A 25076-nucleotide genomic window follows, 5' to 3' on the forward strand; every position below is an offset into this window, starting at 1 on the left:
TAAATGTGCCACGTTTTCCTCAACGTACAGTCAATTTAACAGAATACATTTTTCTTTCAATATTAATATTTCACATTTCTGAGTCCTGAATGAGTCACATTTCTGATCAGCATGAATTTGTGATATTCATGCTCAACAATATTGTTTTTTTAATCACTTTGGGCCTCATTACAAGTGAGGCGGAATGGGTTAACGGGACCCGCTAAAGGAGGCGGACCCGTTAAACCCGTTCCGCCTCATTACAAGCTCCCCTCGTGGGACCCGGTAAGGAACGCATGGTCAAACCAGGCGTCATTACCGGGTCCTGCGAGGGGAGGAGGGAGCAAACAACGGGCCGCTCGTAATCGGCCCGTTGTTTGCTCCCTCCCCCATTCCCATTCAGCCCTCTGGGGGCTGAAATGGGAATGGGGAAGGTCCAGACCCGGGATCCTGGAGGGAGGAATTACCGGCCCTCTGAACTCGGAATGGCCCGGTAATTCCCCATTCTGGGAACCCGGACCCGGACCCGATTTTGGTGGCAGGCATGCCGCCAATAGCGGCATGGCTACCATCAAAATCGTAATGAGGCCCGATAACTTTCCATCAAACTGCCACCAGAGGTATGGTGGTGTGAGTCCCTTGAATAGCTTCTTTCTACTGCCAACCACAATCTCCAGTGGTCTACAAGAGAGTGGTAGATCTGACTGTGCAACAAGTTGGAGAGTTACAAAAAGCATGGTTTCTGGCTCCTGTGTATCTTTATTCTGCAGCCCAGAGTAGAACACCCTATATTACAGGGTTTCAGGATGGGGCTTCCATTGAACATAGCTACAGTAGACTTTATTCCCACTGAGCAATTAAAAAAGATGTTTGGGACAGGTGCATACATTTAGACGGAAGTCAGCTTGCACGAGGACCATTTCTTTGTATCCACCCCCTCTACATCGCCGATATTGCTCTGTCTTCAGTGAGGAACAGCATTTAAGAAAGCAGCAGCAGAAGCTTGGTCAAGGTTGTTGGTGCTGTCCAACACGAAAAGAAGGAGGCCCTGCTCAAGCGATTACATACACCTATGACAAATTCAGTTGCTGACTTAAGGGTAGAAGACTTGGTATTTCAGAGGCAATAGATCTTGCGAAATTGCCCTAGGTTTGTACCAGTCATCTGCAATATCAGCATGAAGCCAGTGGGGGAATGCCAAGAAGACCTCAATATCACTGCTCACCAGTATGCTGACTCCATACAATTTTTCCACATGATCAATTGCATTGGCAACATGCACCAATTACGGTGCCATCCTTTCCCTCATCCAAGCCTGGATGATAACAACCTACTGAAACGAAACTCAGCGAAGATAGAATTGATCCGCTCAAGTCCTGAGTTGGCTGGAAGACGTCAATTTAGATGAGTTCATGTTGCAACTCAGTCCTAAGGCTAAATCCCTCAGGTTTATTGTAGATAGTGACCTCTCATTCAAGTCACCCATTGCTAAGGAAATCCTCAAAGCCTGGCCCTAGCTAGCCCTGCTACATAAAGTCAAAGCCGTTATTCCCCATAGCAGATATGAGAACTGTCATGCAAGCCAGGTTTCTCCCACTTGGATGACAGTGACAGCCACCTTGCAGGTATCTCTGCCTCTTTGTGCCCCCCTCCCCCGAAAGCGGTATAATACAGCTCAACCTTCCATGCCACAGAAAGGAAAAGTTAGAACCAAATCACACCTCAACAGGCTCCAAAGGCTTTCCCTTCAAGCCTGTGTCACCTTTAAGACATCCAGTGACAATTACAAGGCCATTATAACCAACACCTCTTTGGCAGAAAAAGTCAACCTTTCCAGAGGCCAGTGCTGAACTAGGAACCAAAAACAGCTCCATGTTGCAAACTAAGAACTGCAAAAAGTTGAATAACAGAGAACAGGCATTTTTCTGCTATGCATCAGGACTCCAGAACAGCATACCTACTCACATCAGACTTACCCCTCGCCTCCTCATTTAAGGAAATAGATGAAGACCCCGCTCTTCAGATAAGACCTGACTGATTACTTACCTTAGGAGGACCTCCTTCCTTAAATGCTCCTGACGACCCTCTCGTTGTATCTTTGTACCACCTTACTGTAAGGTGCTAAGGTGCTTTTAAGCTAGGCTTGAATTATACAAATCTATAGCATAACATAACCTAGGCCAATCTCTTTCTTCCTTAAAAAGCCACTCTTGTGGTTAGTCTCACACTGCAGAGCAGCATGTAAGAACTCAAAATCATACCGTGTACCTTCACTTGTTTAAATGAATGTTTCGATGTCCAAGTTCACTTTTACTGGTTAAAGATATTGGAGGTCCACCGAGATGTGGGATACGTTCTTGAACCCGATGAGTATAAGGATATTTTCAAGTCATTGATATTGTTTCCCTACTTGTAGTCTTGAAGTTCTGGTGTAGTAATCCGTTGGCATTATCTAGTGCCACATGATAAAGGACTTCAGGAGGTTTGTTTACCTCCTCCACTGCTGCAGAGATGTTTAGGATAGACATGTGGGTACATGTGGATCTGGTTCACATTGCGCCTTGTTGCCTGGTTTTGCTGTCTATTAGTGATGGAGAAACATGTAAAGAGTCTGATACCACTTGTTTGCCAGTGTCCATTATTATCGGAGGAGTGTGTTGTATATCTTTGCACCAGTTTGCACTATCTAATGTCAGAGAGCTTTAAACTTGGGCACAATATACCTTCTCACAGCTCCATGGTTTATACAATCTTGCGCCCAACCGTGCAGCACTCTGTGGCTGGTACACAATTCCCAAACACCTAAGACCACTTGAGACACAACAACTTTATCATTTTGAATTTGCTTGAGCTCCACTGCCGGTCATTATTCACACAGAGCCAACGTCAAGACATCGCCAATTGCGTTGGCCCATGGCAACCTGAATCTATCTGTTCTGGGGTCTTAGGGATCTTTTGGGGTACAGGACTTGTCTGTGGCTTTGTGCCTCTCCACATCATATCCACCTGCATTTCACTGTCTTCTAGCCCCTCTCAAATCCTGGCAGTCGTGCCAGCGGTCTGCAACCTACAGTGCTCCAGGTGTTTTTTGACTATGACTCCCATGATCTCTCACCATTGACCAGGCTGGCTAGGGCTGATGGGAATGGCAGTCCAATACATCTTGAGAGCCAAAGGTTGTAGGCTGCACCTAAACACAGTATATCTGTGGTTGCAGCTCAATGTCAGTAAAAGAACATTGCAAAGACACATCTTTTTAGGGTTAAAAGAGAGTACATCGATAGCGAAACATTTGTTTCTTACTAAAAATGGTGTCGCTTTTCTTTTGGGTCCTGGGGATTTTTGCTAATTTTCCTGCTCAGTGACCAGACCATTCTTTCTGTGTTTCTCTCTCGTCCCCTTTATTTAGAACCCAGGTGATACGAATATCTTGCCATATAGTAATACCCGACACTAGAAACGTCATCAATTGGTTATTCAATTCGCTAGCTTCTTCGGTTTTACATGGCACGCTCGACCCTCTCGTTTTACCCTTGAACCTGAAATCCAAACACTACATGCCCAAAGTGCACAGCAAGGACTTTCCAATGCACTGCCATGGGGTAAATGGAGTTCAACGTAAAAGGCCACCTCCGAGCGTTTGGATAAAAGAAAAGACGTTGGTGTTTAAGTGATACTTTTTTAAACCTAAAAACTAAAACAGTTGAGTAATTTCTACTGATCTGAATTTGCATTTCATGGATCTGGGTAGGCCCCCACCCGCTATTTTGTTGTCCATTAAAAGAAAAGCCAATTTTCTTCGCCACTATTAGTGACAGATTGAATTCGGCGCAGGTGCCACTCTCTCCATGGCGTCAATAGGTTGGCATAGGCAGGACATGGCATCTCACACTGTGCGGACTTGGTGGCAGGCTCATTATTTTTTTTCCTGAATTCTCTGGCCGCGAGGAAGCTCCTCGCAGGCAGCCGCGAATGAGAAGGTTAAAGGGAGAGAGGACAAAGCACTGCACTTGGCTGAGCAGGGAAAGGCCGGCTAGTGTTGACCGCTTCAAGGCCTCCGGTCCCACAAGCACAGCAATTCGCGGTGAAATATATACACACCGCCGTCGGCACTGCCCCACTTAGCCTGACCAGTCCCCAAACAGAGCTGGACAAATGCGCTCTCCTCGGCTTTTCCGATGGAAGACCAGAACTCAGGCCGAATGCAGACTTTGCTGTCGGCTTAAGTCCACCATTCAGACGCGGTCCCCCATAGTCCCTGCATGCTGTTGGCAGAAGGCTGCCAGCTGACTCCACGTGGGCCTCGGCAAGTAGCCTGATGCCAGCGCGTTTATGCAAGTCCCAGCGCATGCAGGAGACTGGATTATTGCATATTCGGGGAGGGGGGTGGGGGGTGTTAGGATTGGCACACGTCTCTTGCTCTACCTTTAATGCTCTGTATTTGCATACTCTGCGCATCCTATAACGAATGGACGTAATCACATGTAAATATACTGTAGATTGTTAGTGCAATGCTGTTGTGAGAATGCCATTCTATGTTACAGCTGGGGGTTAGGCTGCTGCTGCTTTATTAGTGATCCGCCTTTCCAAGGCCAATCATTCTTTCCTTTAAGTTCTACCGCCAAAGAATGTCGAGTGTGTACAGCAGAGCATCCAAAACGGACCTGCTATAATGAGAATCGGAACTCTAATAAGGTCTGCTTCTATAAGTATTATCTCTCATGCAGAGCTAGTTATCTACCCTGAAACCATTCTGCTGCTCAGGGAAGCATGTCAGGGTGATAGGCTTGTATGTTGCATTGCGTGTGCATCGACCAGAGTATGTGACTCTGGCAGGGCTCAAGTCGAGGGTACACGCGGGTGGACGGAGTCCACCCACTATTTTCAGAGGGTGGACTCAGTCCCGCCCCCCCAGCAAAAATGAAAATCATTGAACATCCTTATTGAACTAAATCCGGTCTTGGGGATTGAGCCGCAGTTGTCAGGTTTGCAAGCCTGATACTTCACCACTGCACTATATATAACCTGATGAAAAATAACAAACAGCTAATGGTGAAATGTCACATTTTGGTACTGCAAGTTCCAGGGAAAACATTTGGACTGGTTCTTGGAGTTTGAAACATGAACACCTTTTTACGTTTTCAAAAACACTATTAGAAGAAAATATCCTCTCTTGGTTTTGTGTGTGTGTTGATTTTATGAAAGGCAAATGTCATGCGTTCCGTGCAATTTGGGTGGTTATGCAAAGCCATTTTAACGAAATGGGCATATTTCATCTTCATATGCTAATTTCTGCCGACGTCACATTCCATTGCACTTGTTGATGAGTCCCCCCACTTTAATTTTTAGGACTTGACCCCTGGTCTCTGGCACACAGATAGATGAAGAGCAACAGAGAAAGCGAGACCAAGAGACAGTCAGAAGAACAGACAACTAGACAAGGCCTGAGGTGACTCACCGCACACACAATAGCCTCATTACGAGTCTGGCGGTAACCCTGCCAGTGCGTCCGGCGGGTTGCCGCCGGTCTCATAACATTTTACCGGTAACTAGCTTCCCGGTGCCACCGGGACATTACATGTCCCGGCAGACCGGGAAGCTAGCTGCCGGAAAATGTTAGTCCCCATTCCTGTGGAGTCCCATAGGAGTCCATGGAATTGGGTTCATGTCACACTCACCTGTGTCTCTGCAGGAGCAATGCATGAGCCTCCCTTGACCCCAAGTTCTCACTTCCCCTGTTTTAATCCGGAAGGATTCCTGTCAAATACAAGATATACACTCAGACCTGAATTCACCTGATTCCCCTGGGCCCTTCCCTTCTCTTTACTGTGTGCTGTGATGTCCCCTAAGGGCTTACCTTGATCTTTAGTAAGGTGTGCTCTCCATCCTGCATTCGCAGGGGCGCGATTCGCTCATATGAATGATGCCAATGTCTGTTGGCTGAGTTCAGATGCCACACGCTGTTATATGCCTTCACAGCGAGGCCGAGTGTTCAAGACACCAGCTTCTTCACTGGCTAGAAAGTATTTTCCACAAGTGAACGTTGCGCGGAGAATGTCTAGTGTCCTGAATTGTCCGTATTGTCTTTGTTTGCCAAGGTATTTTGTGGGTTAGTAGCGCTGCGTGTAGTACTGGTGGGTAAGCTCAGCGTCTTAAATTCCAGCGTGCCTGATAATGTCTCTCCCTTTCCCTTGCAGGTGTGGATTATGTGATATTAGCGCCTCGAGTTTGGGTTCAGCGCTACCGGAGACTTGGTGGTCTGGTAAGTTTGCACAGAGGCTTTGGTAAGTATGTACTGCGTTATGAGAGGGAGCGCAGTGCAATAGTCTCCGCATTATTGGGGCGAGCGCTATGACTAATGTCTCTTCTTTCTTTTGCAGGGGTTTGTGCGCTTGTACAACTTACCTGGATTCCAGCGCCGCGGGAAGATTTGGTGAGTATGCGCAGCGATATTGAAGTGCGCGTGCTAACGCTGTTCTTCTTTGTTCTTACAGGTGCCAGTGTTGAAGTCTCCTCTTGACCGGAGATAGCTGCGGCGTGGGAAAGCACAGAGTACCTGTGAGCAGAAGCAGAATGATCCGGAGCAGGTAAGCAGAAGTGGGAGGATCCGGAGCAGGTAACAGAAGTAGGATGTTCTGGAGCAGGTAAGCTGAAGCAGGATGATCCGGAGCAGGTAAGCTGAAGCAGGATGATCCAGAGCAGGTAAGCAGAAGCTGGCTGATCCAGAGCATGGCAAGTGTGGTGTTGATGCAGCTCGCAGTAAGCAATACAAAGCACCGGAAAAATCTTGGGTGTGGCTTATATAGCCAGCCACACCCAAACACTAGAGAGCTCATGAATTGTCATGCACTTCCTGTTTGGCAACAGGAAGTGGTAACCAGGAAGTTACTACAAACACTAGGAAGGAATTAAGAGGAGGTATCTGCTATGGGTTTTTTGTGTGCCTATGCCAGGCCTGCCAAGCCTCCACCCAGCTTGCCCCAACTACCTGCGTGGTACCCATGACAGTTCACAGAAGCACCGGTACTGTTACTAACGGTGCGGTGCTTCCGTGATCAGTCTGCCTACCGGGGCCGCTGCACCCGCCAGGGTCAGACCTGGTTCCTGGGTGTGCTGGTTTTAATAGTGACAGATGAAATACGGGATGTATACGCATATGTTGAGGTAACGCCAGTCTCATGGCTGCTGGATTAATTACTGTTTCAATTGTATACGGGCCAATGTATCTAGGCTGACATTTATTGGGACCCTTTAAAGCAATGTGTCTAGTTGCCAGCCAGACTGAGTCTCCTACTTGGTAATCTGGGGCTTTTCATCGATGGCGATCAGTGTTTCTTTTCTGTGTTTCTTTTGGCTTGCTGTAGGTTCTTGCAGGCTTCTCTGGCTGCCTTCATGATGCTGGCATGCAGGTTCTTTACTGCGGGCATCTCAATGTTTTCTGGCGGATCGCAGACCGACGTTCTGGGGTTTCGACCATATATAGTAAAGAAGGGTGTTGCTTGGGTTGATGAATGTGTTGAGTTGTTGTAGGCATACTCTGCCATCCATAGTATTTCTGTCCAACTTTGACTTGTTTAGTGTAATAGACAGCGCAAATACTGTTCCATGGTTCGGTTTGTGCGCTCAATTTGGCCGTCCATTTGAGGATGTTGACTTGAAGACAGACAGACTTCGACTCTTGCCAGGGCACAACATTTTTTCCAAAAACGAGATACAAATTGGCTACCTCTGTCAGAAACGATTACGGTAGGGAATCCATGTAACTTGACGATTCGGTCTAGAAAAACCTGCGCCAGAGTCTGAGCTGACGGAATACCTTTTAGAGCTATGAAATGGGCCATTTTGGAGAAGAGGTCCACTACAATGAGGTGGTCTGGTAAATTTGCACGGAGGCTTTGGTAAGTATGTACTGCGTTATGAGAGGGAGCACAGTGCAATAGTCTCCGCGTTATTGGGGCGAGCGCTATGACTAATGTCTCTTCTTTCTTTTGCAGGGGTTTGTGCGCTCGTACAACTGACCTGGATTCCAGCGCCACGGGAAGATTCGGTGAGTATGCGCAGCGTTATTGAAGTGCGTGTGCTAACTCTGTTCTTCTTTGTTCTTACACGTGCTGGTGTTGAAGTCCCCTCTTGACCGGAGATAGCTGCGGCGTGGGAAAGCACAGAGTACCTGTGAACAGAAGCAGAATGATCCGGATCAGGTAAGCAGAAGCGGGAGGATCCGGAGCAGGTAACAGAAGTAGGATGATCCGGAGCAGGTAAGCTGAAGCAGGATGATCCGGAGCAGATAAGCTGAAGCAGGATGATCCAGAGCAGGTAAGCAGAAGCTGGCTGATCCAGAGCACGGCAAGTGTGTTGCTGTTGCAGCTCACAGTAAGCAACACGAAGCACTGGAAGAATCTTGGGTGTGGCTTACATAGCCAGCCACACCAAAACACTACAGAGCTCATGAATTGTCATGCACTTCCTGTTTGGCAACAGGAAGTGGTAACCAGGAATTTACTACAAACACTGGGAAGGAATTGAGTGGAGGTATCTGCTATGGGTTTTTTGTGTGCCTATGCCAGGCCTGCCAAGCCTCCACCCAGCTTGCCCCAATAACCTGCCTGGTACCCATGACAGTTCACAGAAGCACCGGTACTGTTACTAACGGTGCAGTGCTTCCGTGATCAGTCTGCCTACCGGGGCCGCTGCACCCGCCAGGGTCAGACCTGTCGGGCGCAGCGGTTCGGCCATGATGAGAATACATATATATATTACAGGGCCTGCAGTAGCGGACCTTTAGTTATGGTTAAGTTGCTCAACCCATAGGAAGAGCACTTTTTGGGCAGTTTATACCTTCGCCCCCCCTGGACAAATCCTCATGAAACTATGCAAAAAAAAAGTATATGGCCCGTCAGATTGATTCAGCAAAGTTTTCTGGGGAGGTTCTGTGCAGGGGGTAAAGTTATGTGTGGTGTCCCAAAATGTGTGCTTTTCCGACACAATGGAAAAAAGATTTTGGACACACCTACAGCCCAAACCGCTGGACGGATTTTCACCAAATTCATGCCAGGAGTGGCAGCTTGGCCCCGAAAGCATGCTTTTGTAAACTTGGTGTAAATCCATCCAGTCATTTCTTTTTAAACGGCAAAAGTAGGTCAAGAAAAATGTGTCATATCTGGGCTCAGTTCACAGACTCACTTCCCGGTTCGGTCCGTGGATGGGCCCCGGATTGGCCCAGCCAGAGGGTGGCGTGATGTCTGCGGACATTGGAGGCACCCACTAATTGGATGGTAAAAAGCATGAGGTGCGTCAAATTTGTTGGAAACGCCCGCCATGTTGGATTGACGGACATCGCCAGTTGTCTGCGAACATCGTCGTAAAAACATATTAAAAAACACAACATTGCACTTGTCAAAATAATGAAACAATCTCTGGGGAGGCGAGGGGTGATGACGATGGGATGAGATGAGATATGACCATAAAAAGCCCCAAAACATACAGGTTTTCATCTACGGAGTCCACAAACAGTTCGGGACAGACCTGTAAAGTTCGCGAACATCTCAGATGTACAGGGGCATCGATACATATTTTTGCATCACAGGGTTGGTGAAAAGCAGTTTTTGGATGACGTATAACTTCGGTTCCACTCAATGAAACTGTATGACATTTTGTGATATTATGCTAGACGTCACCTTGAATGGTTCTGCAAATTTTGGCGCTGTTTTGCCAAGAGGGAACAACATTAGAGGAGGGTCCCAAAATATTTGAAAGGCTTATACATTTGGCGCTGTTTGAAGAATCTGCACAAAAGTCTGCAAAACGATCCAAGAACCAGATTTGAATGTTTTTGAACAGTTTGGTGGGATTTTGTGGCGAGGGGGCAAAATTAAATGGAGGAGTTTAACATTTTTAGATGGGTTGCAACTTTGTTGCCATTTGACGAATGTGCAAAAAATATTTTAGAATGATTATAGACCCAACCTTGAATTTTTCTGCAAAGTCTGAATCGATTTTGTCAACTGGGAGCTAAGTTAAATGACTATTTTATGTAGTTGCCCTACTTCATACCTGGATCGCAACAACTCTAGACGACATCGACAAAGAAAAACCCTTCAACCCATCACGTAAGAAAACAACAGCAAAATGGTTTACCCCACTACTCAACGCCATGAAAAGAAAAACCGAAAACTAGAATCTGAATGGAGGACCAACAACACCACTGCAAACAAATTGAAATTCCTGCAACAGATCCGCTCATATATAAAGGAAATACAAAAAGCGAAGAGGAAACATTACGACAACCAAATCTTCAGAGCACCAAACGTCCAAAAAGAACTCTTCAAAATCATAAACGAAATAAAAAAACCACCGAGCTGCAACAACATGCCAATCCCATTGATGAAACTTTGCGATGACCTAGGAGACCACTTCAAAAACAAAATAACCTCCATACAAAACAGACCAAGCCACCACAGCTCAAACCCCACCGACAAGAAGCACCCAAACAAGCTACGAAGCTTCCCAGAAATATCAGTTGAGGCTTTTGTCAAACTGGTAAACCAAAGCAACAAATCAGGCTCTCCTGAAGACCCTTGCCCCCCAGACATATACAAAACAATTCTCAAACAAGGAACCCCCATGGAATACCACAGGAATCTCCTCAACCTCTCAATTGCAGCAGGTAAAGTACCACAGGCCTTCAAATCAGCTTCTATGAAGCAGCTACTCAAAGACACAACAGGAAGAGTAGAGGACTTATCCAACTACTGACCCATCTCCAACATACCCTACATAGCCAAAATACTAGAAACGTACATCTACAAAATAACCCAAGAATTCATAAAAGAGCACTGCCTACTAGATCAGGCACAGGTTGGTTTCAGACCAATGAGAGGAACAGAATCAGCTCTCCTCTCAATATCCCCGCTTCATCTTGGCTGCTACCTCCCCTTACGACTTTCTGCGCCCGAGCAGTTTTAAGATCTGCATTGCGCGCCGCATTTCATTGCTAGACACCTAAATTCAGTGTCTTAGCCCAAAACCCGGCCCTTGCCACAAGAATCCATACTTCTGCCTGCCTCCATTAAGGCCCACGAGGCTGCGGTCACTCAAAGATGGCCGACTGCATTTGAATCCACATCTTCCAACTGCACACAGCCCCGAATCGCCTCGGATAGCTGTGATTGGCTGCTCCTACATATTTGAAGCAAATCCGATCGCCGGAAGGCGAACGCCGGCCAACCCACAAAGGCCACTCAACAAGGCTGCCTGTCTGTGCGCTGTTGGAGCCTGGGGCCACGAACGCTGCCCTATTCACCAGAGATCGCCTACATAGTCAAAGCCTCTTCTGTACATTTATCTGGGTAAGTGCTCGCTCAGCACCCAGATTGCTTCTCTTACTCTGCCACATTTACGTTACTTCATGGAATCCTTCGAACTTCTGCCTTACATTTGACTTGCACCATTGTGCTTTCCTCTCCTAACGCAGCACAGACTCCACTTGTCTATTATTGTTCCTGTTCTTGCCCGCCTCTAATAACCCATTGGTACTACCTGAGGATCGATCCTATCGTCCCTGATACTGTGTACCATAACCACCTTCTGATCTAATGCATAGCCTGTATAACACTGCTTGCACTGCCTGTAAAACGGACTTTTAAATGGATTACTTGTAAAACGGTTTGCAAGATCTCTTTGTATTGCTAGTAAAACGGACCACTAGCATCCTGCACACTGTGCCGCAGTTCCTATCCATGGTCTGGCACTGCCCATTCACAGATATTCTACTTCTTTCCATACTAGTGTTCTGTATTGCACTGCCCAATCTCTGTGCTTCCTCAGTTGATTACTTGTTTGATACTCTGGTCATTGCCAGACATTTACACCTTCTATGCCCCCTAGCGGCACTATGTGTCTGACTCATATGGTCATGGTATCACCTTTATATTATCATTCTGGCCACGAGTCACCGCCTCTCTCAAATGCTCATATGTACGCGGCACACCATCCTTTTTGTACAGTACTCGCATAGCGCCTGACTTTAATCCAACTGCTCGCAAATTGCTGCATTCACCTAGCCAGACTAGCTGAACTATTGCCTCTTGAGTCATTGATTGCATTTTGCATTTTGCACATGTTCCTACCTCCAAGTCATTGATTGCATTCTGCACATGTACTTACCTAGTCAGTTTAGCTCATCCACTGCCTTTTGAGTCATTGATTGCATTTTGCGTTTTGCACATGTTCCTACCTCCAAGTCATTGATTGCATTCTGCACATGTACTTACCTAGTCAGCTTCGCTGAACCACTGCCTTTTGAGTAATTGATTGCATTTTGCACATGTACTTACCTAGTCAGATCAGCTGAACCATTGCCTTTTGAGTCATTGATTGCATTTTGCACATGTACTTACCTAGTCAGATCAGCTGAACCATTGCCTTCTGAGTCATTGATTGCATTTTGCACATGCACCTACCTATTCAGCTTAGCTGAACTATTGCCTTCTGAGTCATTGATTGCATTTTGCACATGTACTTACCTAGTCAGATCAGCTGAACCATTGCCTTTTGAGTCATTGATTGCATTTTGCACATGTACTTACCTAGTCAGATCAGCTGAACCATTGCCTTTTGAGTCATTGATTGCTTTTTGCACATGTACTTACCTAGTCAGCTTAGCTGAACCATTACCTATTGAGTCATTGATTGCATTTTGCACATGTACTTACCTAGTCAGATCAGCTGAACCATTGCCTTTTGAGTCATTGATTGCATTTTGCACGTGTACTTACCTAGTCAGATCAGCTGAACCATTGCCTTTCGAGTCATTGATTGCATTTTGCACTTATACTTACCTAGTCAGCTTAACTGAACCATTGCCTATTGAGTCATTGATTGCATTTTTCACATGTACTTACCCAGTCAGATCAGCTGAACCATTGCCTTTTGAGTCATTGACTGCATTTTTTGCACATATACTTACCTAGTCAGCTTAGCTGAACCATTGCCTTTTGAGTCATTGATTGCATTTGGCACATGTACCTACCTAGCCAGCTTAGCTGAACCATTGCCTTTTGAGTCATTGATTGCACTTTCGCACATGTACTTACCCAGCAAGCTGCACCTGGACTGCCATTTCCTGGCTGATCCCACCTCTGCCCAGCGCAGAACCTCTCTACGTACCCTCCAGTGCACTCTTACTCCACCGCATAGACTGTTAGGACACTTGGTTCACGATATGCGGCCATTGCCAACTGCTAGCCACCTTATTCTCGCTATCACCGTAGGGTGCATCATCACCTACGGTGAAACTGTATGACATTTTGTGATATTATGCTAGACGTGACCTTGAATGGTTCTGCAAATTTTGGCGCTGTTTTGCTAAGAGGGAACAACATTAGAGGAGGGTCCCAAAATATTTGAAAGGCTTATACATTTGGCGCTGTTTGAAGAATCTGCACAAAAAGTCTGCAAAACGATCCAAGAACCAGATTTGAATGTTTTTGAACAGTTTGGTGGGATTTTGTGACGAGGGGGCAAAATTAAATGGAGGGGTTTAACATTTTTAGATGGGTTACAACTTTGTTGCCATTTGACGAATGTGCAAAAAATATTTTAGAATGATTATAGACCCAACCTTGAATTTTTCTGCAAAGTCTGAATGGATTTTGTCAACTGGGAGCTAAGGTAAATGACTATTTTATGTAGTTGCCCTACTTCATACCTTGATCGCAACAACTCTAGACGACATCGACAAAGAAAAACCCTTCAACCCATCACGTAAGAAAACAACAGCAAAATGGTTTACCCCACTACTCAACGCCATGAAAAGAAAACCCGAAAACTAGAATCTGAATGGAGGAACAACAACACCACTGCAAACAAATTGAAATTCCTGCAACAGATCCGCTCATATAAAAAGGAAATACAAAAAGCGAAGAGGAAACATTACGACAACCAAATCTTCAGAGCACCAAACGTCCAAAAAGAACTCTTCAAAATCATAAACGAAATAAAAAACCCACCGGGCTGCAACAACATGCCAATCCCATTGATGAAACTTTGCGATGACCTTGGAGACCACTTCAAAAACAAAATAACCTCCATACAAAACAGACCAAGCCACCACAGCTCAAACCCCACGACAAGAAGCACCCAAACAAGCTACGAAGCTTCCCAGAAATATCAGTTGAGGCTTTCGTCAAACTGGTAAACCAAAGCAACAAATCAGGCTCTCCTGAAGACCCTTGCCCCCCGGACATATACAAAAAGATTCTCAAACAAGGAACCCCCATGGAATACCACAGGAATCTCCTCAACCTCTCAATTGCAGCAGGTAAAGTACCACAGGCCTTCAAATCAGCTTACATCAAGCAGCTACTCAAAGACACAACAGGAAGCGTAGAGGACTTATCCAACTACTGACCCATCTCCAACATACACTACATAGCCAAACTACTAGAAACGTACGTCTACAAAATAACCCAAGAATTCATAAATGAGCACTGCCTACTAGATCAGGCACAGGTTGGTTTCAGACCAATGAGAGGAACAGAATCAGCTCTCCTCTCAATATCCCCGCTTCATCTTGGCTGCCACCTCCCCTTACGACTTTTCGTGCCCGAGCAGTTTTAAGATCTGCATTGCGCGCCGCATTTCATGGCTAGACACCTAAATTCAGTGTCTTAGCCCAAAACCCGGCCCTTGCCACAAGAATCCATACTTCTGCCTGCCTCCATTAAGGCCCACGAGGCTGCGGTCACTCAAAGATGGCCGACTGCATTTGAATCCACATCTTCCGACTGCACACAGCCCCGAATCGCCTCGGATAGCTGTGATTGGCTGCTCCTACATATTTGAAGCCAATCAGATCGGCAGAAGGCGAACGCCGGCCAACCCACAAAGGCCACTCAACAAGGCTGCCTGTCTGTGAGCTGTTGGAGCCTGGGGCCACAAACGCTGCCCTATTCACCAGAGATCGCCTACATAGTCAAAGCCTCTTCTGTACATTTATCTGGGTAAGTGCTCGCTCAGCACCAAGATTGCTTCTCTTACTCTGCCACATTTACGTTAATTCATGGAATCCTTCGAACTTCTGCCTTACATTTGACTTGCACCATTGTGCTTTCCTCTCCTAACGCAGCACAGACTCCACTTGTCTATTATTGTTCCTGTTCTTGCCCGCCTCTAATAACCCATTGGTACTACCTGAGGATCGATCCTATCGTCCCTGATACTGTGTACCATAACCACCTTCTGATCTAATGCATAGCCTGTATAACACTGCTTGCACTGCCTGTAAAACGGACTTTTAAATGGATTACTTGTAAAACTGTTTGCAAGATCTCTTTGTATTGCTAGTAAAACGGACCACTAGCATCCTGCACACTGTGCCGCAGCTCCTATCCATGGACTGGCACTGCCCATTCACAGATATTCTACTTCTTTCCATACTAGTGTTCTGTATTGCACTGCCCAATCTCTGTGCTTCCTCAGTTGATTACTTGTTTGATACTCTGGTCATTGCCAGACATTTACACCTTCTATACCCCCTAGCGGCACTATGTGTCTGACTCATATGGTCATGGTATCACCTTTATATTATCATTCTGGCCACGAGTCACCGCCTCTCTCAAATGCTCATATGTACGCGGCACACCATCCTTTTTGTACAGTACTCGCATAGCGCCTGACTTTAATCCAACTGCTCGCAAATTGCTGCATTCACCTAGCCAGACTAGCTGAACTATTGCCTCTTGAGTCATTGATTGCATTTTGTATTTTGCACATGTACCTACCTTCAAGTCATTGATTGCATTCTTCACATGTACTTACCCAGTCAGTTTAGCTGAACCACTGCCTTTTGAGTCATTGATTGCATTTTGCGTTTTGCACATGTTCCTACCTCCAAGTCATTGATTGCATTCTGCACATGTACTTACCTAGTCAGCTTAGCTGAACCACTGCCTTTTGAGTCATTGATTGCATTTTGCACATGTACTTACCTAGTCAGATCAGCTGAACCATTGCCTTTTGAGTCATTGATTGCATTTTGCACATGTACTTACCTAGTCAGATCAGCTGAACCATTGCCTTCTGAGTCATTGATTGCATTTTGCACATGCACCTACCTAGTCAGCTTAGCTGAACTATTGCCTTCTGAGTCATTGATTGCATTTTGCACATGTACTTACCTAGTCAGATCAGCTGAACCATTGCCTTTTGAGTCATTGATTGCATTTTGCACATGTACTTACCTAGTCAGATCAGCTGAACCATTGCCTTTTGAGTCATTGATTGCTTTTTGCACATGTACCTACCTAGTCAGCTTAGCTGAACCATTGCCTATTGAGTCATTGATTGCATTTTGCACATGTACTTACCTAGTCAGATCAGCTGAACCATTGCCTTTTGAGTCATTGATTGCATTTTGTACGTGTACTTACCTAGTCAGATCAGCTGAACCATTGCCTTTCGAGTCATTGATTGCATTTTGCACTTATACTTACCTAATCAGCTTAACTGAACCATTGCCTATTGAGTCATTGATTGCATTTTTCACATGTACTTACCCAGTCAGATCAGCTGAACCATTGCCTTTTGAGTCATTGACTGTATTTTTTGCACATGTACTTACCTAGTCAGTTTAGCTGAACCATTGCCTTTTGAGTCATTGATTGCATTTTGCACATGTACCTACCTAGCCAGCTTAGCTGAACCATTGCCTTTTGAGTCATTGATTGCACTTTCGCACATGTACTTACCCAGCAAGCTGCACCTGGACTGCCATTTCCTGGCTGATCCCACCCCTGCCCAGCGCAGAACCTCTCTACGTACCCTCCAGTGCACTCTTACCCCACCGCATAGACTGTTAGGACACTTGGTTCACGATATGCGGCCATTGCCAACTGCTAGCCACCTTATTCTCACTATCACCGTAGGGTGCATCATCACCACATCTCTTTGCCACCCCACTCCCAGCACCGTTAAGACCGACCCTCATCACTCTACTCTACACTATCCCACAATGCTCCTCAGTAACCCATACCTCAATGACCCTGCCTTATGGCTCCAACACTTTGCCACTAAACCTACACCCAATCAACCTTGCACGCTCCAAGTCAGGAATCTTAGACTCGGATCCAGACTGCCTCGGGCTCCTCGAGCCCCTTGCACTCAGCACACACACATTACCACTACTACACAGAAGTTACCACCATCCTACAGCGCCATCTCCGCCAAAGAACTCAAGGGTGCCCTCATTAACGCCAGATCTATTACGGCCCACGCACTGGACATCTCCGACCTCATCACCACCCAAAACCTCGATTTTGTGGCCATCACTGAAACTTGGTTACATGCAGCCTCTCATGCAGCCTCTGGCCCACTTCTTGCCCTCGCCATCCCTAACGATTACTCCATCATTAGAGCTGACCGACAATCAACATCCAAAGGAGGTGGAGTCGCATTCATACACAGAAATAACATCACACTCAGAATCATCCCCAACACTGAGCTCAGCTCGGCAGAATCCCTCTCTGTGAAACTCACCTTATCACCAACCAACACTGCAACTCTCCACCTTATCTATAGACCTCCAGGACCACTTGGCTCCTTCATAGATGAGATCACGGCAATTTTGACTGTCAATACTAAACCCAACTCTCAGGTATTGCTTTTAGGAGACCTTAACCTTGGCCTACTCGACACTAAGGATCACTTGGCCTCGGAGGTCGCTACCACATTAGCTAATTTAGGCTTCGACCAACGCATTTACGAACCTACCCATATTAAGGGCAGAACGCTCGACTGGATTACTGACCTTAATTGCAACACCACCATAAGCTCCAACTACGCTTGTGCCTGGTCCGACCACCACATCATCATCTTCCACTTACCAGCAACCAACCATCACACCACTCACACAATAGCTCCAGCCATTCGCAATAGGAATAAAAAAGACATCACCAGGGATAAACAACTCCCACTCATCCTTCCTATCCTGAATAAATGCGTGTCCCAGCATAACGACCCCACAGTCTTAGTAGATATCTTCAATCAAACATTGCTTAAAGCCATCAACAATATAGCACCGCTTAAACTACGGAAAGCCAAACAACAAGCCCATCTGAACTCCTGGTTCACCCCGCAGTTAAGAGCTCTACGCAAAGAAAAACGTAAGGCTGAATCACTCTGGAAGAGCCACCCATGTGACTCTAACAAAGATCGCCTCTTTATCACCACCTACAATTACAAGGAAGCAATTCTACAAGCCAAAAAGGCGACCTACAACCAACGTATCACCCAAGCAGAATCCAACACTAAGGAATTATTTAAAATCCTTAAAGAATTGGAATCCCCCTCCCCTGCTCCTGATACCTGCATTAAAGACAGTAAATGGTGCAACAACAACCAAAACGCTCTCCTCAACAAGATCACCACCCTGCAATCGAAAATTAATGCCAAACAAACTACCCTTTTTACCAACCCCCCAACTAAACCCTCCACTACTCAGACGGCCTCCTTTACTTGCACCCCTTTCTGCTTTACCCCACTCACCATCCTCGAGGTCGAAAACATCATTCGCAATTTAAAACCTTCTAACTGCCAAGGTGACTCCTGCCGAGCACCTATCATTAAGGAAGCGGCACATGATCTCGCTCCTTTTATAACCACCTTCATTAACTCTTCATTCCTAACTGGAACGGTACCTAACAACTTAAAGGACGCTTGGGTTATCCCTCTCCTAAAAAAACGACTCTTGACCCTAAAACACCAACCAAATACAGACCTATTACCACCGTACTGTTCCTACTCAAAATACGTGACAGAGCAGCATACCTGCAGATTCAGAACTACTTAGAAACCAATAACCTCCTCGGCTCAAGACAATCTGGCTTCAGACCTAAGCACGGGACTGAAACAGCTCTTCTTGACCTCAAAACTCAAATTTAGGACCTTAAAGACAACGGTAAACTGGCCCTCTTACTACTACTGGACTTATCCACTGCCTTCGATTTGGTCAATCACCAAATACTATGTCGGCACCTGAAGTCCGCTGCCCACTTCTCTGACAATACATCCAACTGGATTAGGTCATTCCTCGACAATAGGCACATGAGAGTTTTCTCACCTACCGCATCGGCCGATCCTACACCTGTCCCTTGTGGAGTCCCGCAAGGGTCCTGTGTCTACCCAACTCTCTACAATGTCTTCACTAAACCACTATTTGATGTGCTTGACTATCTGGGCGTCACCTACACGAACTATGCGGATGACACCCAGATACTCATACCCATCACTGGTGACTACATTGTTGACTCTAAAGCCCTTAATGACATCTACTTGGTCATACAAGCTTGGATGGCCCAGCACGAGTTGTGCCTCAACGATGACAAAACTGAGCTTCTCATCTTAGGCACGCAACAGAGACTTAACAAACTGAGTCCCCTGTTCGGCTCCTTTAATATTGATGGTAATCTAATTAAAGTATCCAAAGATACCAAAACCATGGGTATCTACCTGGACGCCTCCTTGACTCTCACTGGACAAACTAATGCAGTAGCCGCTGCGTCTGCTTACACCTGCAAATTGATTTCAGCCTGTCGCCCATTCCTTACCGCCCAGAATTGCATCACCCTGGCCAGGACCTTGGTTATGTCAAAATTGGACTACTGCAATGCTCTGTACCAAGGCACTAACCAGGGCAATGTCAACAAACTTCAGACTTCCCAAAATAATGCCATCAGAGCGGCCCTCAATATCCCCCGATCTGCCCACATTTCAGAAACCAGCAAGAACCTCAACTGGCTCTCAGTATCCCAAAGGATCTCTCTGAAAGCACTGGCCCTCACATACAAATGTGTTAACCACCAGGCCCCCTCATATCTAGCCTCGCGATTCACTCAACACATACCATCGCGAGCACTTAGATCTGCAAAATCCCTAGGTCTGGCGATCCCTAGATTCAAGCTGCAAACTGCTGGGGGCGCCAGCTTCCCAGTCCTGGCTGCCAAGCTTTGGAACACAGTACCACTCACTATCAGAACATTACCCTCATTTAACTTATTCAAACACAAAGCCAAGCTTTGGTTAGCTACATCTCACTAACAACCTCTCTTCTGGACGGGCCACCTGGGACCCAGCTCTGCCTTGCTCCGGCACCACCGTTCTGCTTTTTGCCTTGATTTATAACGTCAATTGTATATTTTTGTTTACAATCTGTTTGACCACTGCGATGATATGTCATACCTGTAATGTCCTACTAAGATATGCGCCCGGTTGCCCTTGGGCCTGGTCTGCGCTTTATAAATAAACAAAATACAAATATGGGACGACCTAAAAACTAACACAGACTCGGACAACAGCACCGCCCTGATTCTCCTTGATCTATCCGCAGCCTTCGACACTGCCAACCACAACATCCTCATAAAGAGACTAGAAGGACTATGGATAACAGACACCGCCCTACTATGGATCAAATCCTTCCTAACAAACAGAACCGAAACCGTATGGATGAAACCTTTTAAATCCAAACCTAGAGACTCCACGTGGAGAGTACCACAAGGATCATCCTTCTCCCCGCTTCTATTCAACATCTACATGTACCTATTAATCAAACTCATCAAAAAACACTCTCACATGCTACAACTAGGCCGACGATACTGAAATAATCTTCAACATACAAGACACCCAAGAAGAAAACACTACACTAGAGAATTGCTTTTGTGATATATTCAACTGGATGAACCTCAACCATCTCAAAATCAACCCAGAAAAAACAGAGATAATGATAGTTTCAAAAAAAGGAGGAGACATCAACTACATCCCCTGGCCAAAAGAGCTCGGCACCACACCAGAACCATCATCAACTGTAAAAAACATAGGGGTCCTGATGGATAACAACCTCACTCTAGAGCCACAAATAAACTCTCTACTCAAGAAATGTTTCTTCCTCCTGCGAGCAGCGAAAAGGATCCTACCGTTCCTGTTGTTCGCCAACAAAACACTTACCATCATCGCTCTGATCATGTCCAGAGTAGACTATGCCAATAGCTTATACCTGGGCATGCCCGAACGACTTCTAAAAAAACTGCAACGCATACAAAATGCAGCAGCCAGACTCCTCCTCAAGCTACCCAGAAGAGAACACATCACACCCGCGCTAAAAATACTACACTGGCTACCATTGAAACAGCAAATAATGTTCAAGTCCATGTGCATCAAGCAGAGAGCAATACACAAACAAGGCGCAGAATTCCTAAGCGATAAACTACGCCTACATCAACCGACAAGAACACTGAGATCAAGTACCGACATCCACCTGGAACCAAAACCCTATAACAGAAGAAAACTCGGAAGATCCTCTTTCTCTCACCAGGCACCGAAAACCTGGAATGACCTACCTAAGAATATACTGAACACAACAAACCACCTAGCACTCAGGAAACTCCTCAAGTCATGGCTTTTCACAGCGTAACCACAACAGCGACGCACTAGAATGCCCACCCCATTAAAACAATGATGAAAATAACACCAAACACAACCACTCTCAAAATGGACAAACACTGAACCCAAAGAACCGACCACACGACAGACCATAAAATATCATGGGAAATAGCCACAAAGGAGGTCTCCAGAGACTGACCACATACTAAGGACCAAACGAAAGCCTTAAATGACTCATCCACTCCCCCTCCGGACGTACCATACCCAAACCGGCAGACACATCTAGATGGAAAGTTTGTTAGAAGAGTCCACTACACCAGCCCCAGCACCCAAGGAGGAGAATAGACACCAACCCACATCAATCAATCCATCAGCATTATAACACCTTCAGAACTCGCTAGAATAGAACGGCGAGGAGCAATCATAACACTTACAGAGCGCATTAGAATAGCACAGAGAGCGCCTCACACAAACCAAACCCTGCCAGGCGTAAGTCCTTTGCCCACCCTGATGAGATTGGGAGGATTGGCGAGCGCCACTCTCAGACAGATTTCTGATCTTCTGTTAAACTTCATACAACCGACCAACAAAACATTCAGCATTTCTGCAGAGTTCTCACTCAAAAATCTCACACAACCATCTCTCGCACAACAACCTGCACGCACTTCACAACACTGCAACAACACATAAGCAACACCAACAGCCCACAAGGATTGACATCGATCCGATGCTCGCACTGAAGCTCAGCACCCGGTGTATACCGAGTTGAAGCTGCCAACTGAACACCACTCCTCTCACTATCCTACCCCCGCTTCACCTACTAACCCATCCCACCTTCTCATTTGCAGATCCGCCAGAGTGCCTGTGGACCAACTCTGTTGGTGACGGTGCACGGTACAAACACCTTTAACATTTAACATTTTAACATGTACATTTTGACACTTTTCAAAAAATAAAACATGGATGGATTTGCCTGAAAGTTGTGCAAGGAGCATTGGCAAGCACTTGAAAGCATGGTTTTGCAAATGTGTATGTCTTATTATTTTAAAATCGTCATAACGGTGGTACAAAAAATAGTGATATACCATTGGTGGCTGAGTTATAGCCGGGGGCGTGAGCAGTGGCCAGATTGTCTGAGTCATGGCCTGTGGCCATGGGCAGTGACCAATGCTAAACAGCAGATTATTAGCAAGCACGCCGAACTAGGTGCTTAAGTGGTCAACAGACCACCCCTTGAAATCATTACCCGCCCTAATTTGCGACCATAGGGGTGCAAGATATTGGGATTGGATGCTGGACTTATTTCCACAACCTCACAGCAATGACTGGCCCACAATCCATATGCCTTATGGAAGACTCTAGAGAGTCGAATTACTTGGCTGAGTTCTAACAATAAATATAGCATCAAGAATAGTTTTGAAGACTGCTTTATTTCAACAATAGTTACTAATTGAATAACCCAGTGCTTAGGTGAACAGGGCTCGGTCTCCTATTTGAAAGCTAACACTTGAACAATGAAGGGCACCTTCACAAAAGAACCCCCATCACCAGCAGCAGGGTAATTTGTTTAAAGTGCTAGATGAAGCGCAGTGATCTACCCATTCTACCATCCTGCAATAACTTGATAATCGTGTACTCTGATTTGATTATTGGGGCATGCAGCATGGCCAAACCCTAGGTTTGAATGGGAAGAAATATTTTGCGTGCGGCTACAGCCTGAAGTGCTGTACTGAATGACAACCAACCTGCGCAAGGGGCATCAGCAAAGACATGAAAGCATGGTTTTGCAAATCTGTTTTGTGTTTTATTTTGCCAAAGTGTCCAAATGTAAGCACAAAAAATAGTGATTTAAGTTTGGTGCATTGACAATGGGCCTGGCCCTGGGCAAGGACGAATGCCTACTCTGAGTTACTTATTGGGGTATGCAGCATGGCTGAAGCTCTAGGATGAAATGGGAAAACAAATTCTGATTGCGGCTGCAGTCTGGACTGCTGGGCGGGATTTCAGCAATCTTGCACGAGGAGCATCAGCAAGGACCTAAAAGGATGCTTTTTCAAATCTGTCCTGTGTTTTATTTTTTGGAAAGTGTGGAAACGCAAGTACACAAAATAGTGATATAACTTTGGTACATGGACAATGGGCCTGGCCCTCGGCAAGGACAAATGCCTACTTTGATTTACTTATTGGGGAATGCAGCATGGCTGAAGCTGTAGGTTTAAATGGGAAAAAGAATTGCCTTGCAACTGCAGCCAAGAGGACTGGATGGGATTGCAGCAAAGATGTGGGCATGCAGCATGGCCGAAGCTGTAGGCTTAAATGGGGTAAAAACAAATCGGCTTGCGGCTGCAGCCCGGAGTGCTGGAGGGGATTGCAGCAAAGCTGTGCGGGATTGCAGCAAAGCTGTGCAAGGAGCATCAGCAAGGACCAGAAAGGATGCTTTTGGAAATGTTTCCTGGATTTTACTTTTTTTGATATTGTCAAAACATAAGTACAAAAAATAGTGATATAACTTTTCTGCCGTGGGCAGAGGGCCTGGCCTTCGGCACGGACAAATGTCTACTCTGATTTGCTTATTGGGGTATGCTGATAACGACTCATATAAGTATGCATTGCAAAAAATATCTTTGTTAAAGGAGGTTTATAGTTCTTTAACATATATTAAAAGAGGAATTATTAATAACTTATATATAGTGATGTAAAATTATGAAACATTTTCACTTATTCAATTGACAGAAAATACTCTGTTGAAGGGACGCTACGATTAAGATGTACCCCACCCTTGGGACTCCTCTGCACCAGAAGTTAGCTAGTGGCCTCCCATCTTGGAATCCTTTGGCACTTCCCTCCTGGGCTTCCATGAGCACTTGTCCATCCTTACTGCCCCTTTTATTAATGCACATCTGTCACTGCACAATGCATATGTGCATTTATAGGAGCACTATGTTCAATTTTTTGGTATGCGCATGGGAAATGTAGATGCAAAAGATTTATAGAACAGTGTTAAGTGGCAGTTGGTGGGTGGAAGTTTAATATGTTGATAGGCTATATGTAGAGTTTTTTTTAAAGTTATTAGTGGGTATAGGTGTGAATGGTTTAAGGCAGGTAATGAGGGAATGTTACAAACATGACATTAAAACGAATAGAAGTGCTGTTTTGTGTGATGGTGTGCTTGTGCAATCTGGGTTTTCTAGTAATTCATGGGCTGAACAGGGGAATGACAAGAAGTTTGATAATCACCATCCTACTAACAATTGAGGAATTAGCAAAATCAGTTAACAATCTACAACAGGAAATAGATGAGGTAACAAAACAGTTATCCAAATTGAAAACAAAAACCGAATTGGAAAACATTTTGGAGGACACTAATACTAAACTTGAGGGATACAGAAAGGATATTGAACAAAGGAAAATCAGGAAATTCAGAAGGGATACATTGGACTACGCGAGAGATATTGTCTACACTTGGCAAGAGTTTTACTCTAGTAACAGGACTCCACAAAACCGACCACCTAGACAACCCCAGCAGCCAAATAACAGCGACAGCAGTGAAGTCACAAGTGGTGAATTGGAAGACAGACCTACGACAAGACCAACAAGAGAACAAGAAACTGGTGGTATAGAATCCATACAAGAACCTACAGCAGGAGCATCAACACATACTCCAC

Source organism: Ambystoma mexicanum, chromosome 8 (genome assembly GCF_040938575.1).
Source record: "Ambystoma mexicanum isolate Mex_15411 chromosome 8, UKY_AmexF1_1, whole genome shotgun sequence".
NCBI lineage: Eukaryota > Metazoa > Chordata > Amphibia > Caudata > Ambystomatidae > Ambystoma > Ambystoma mexicanum.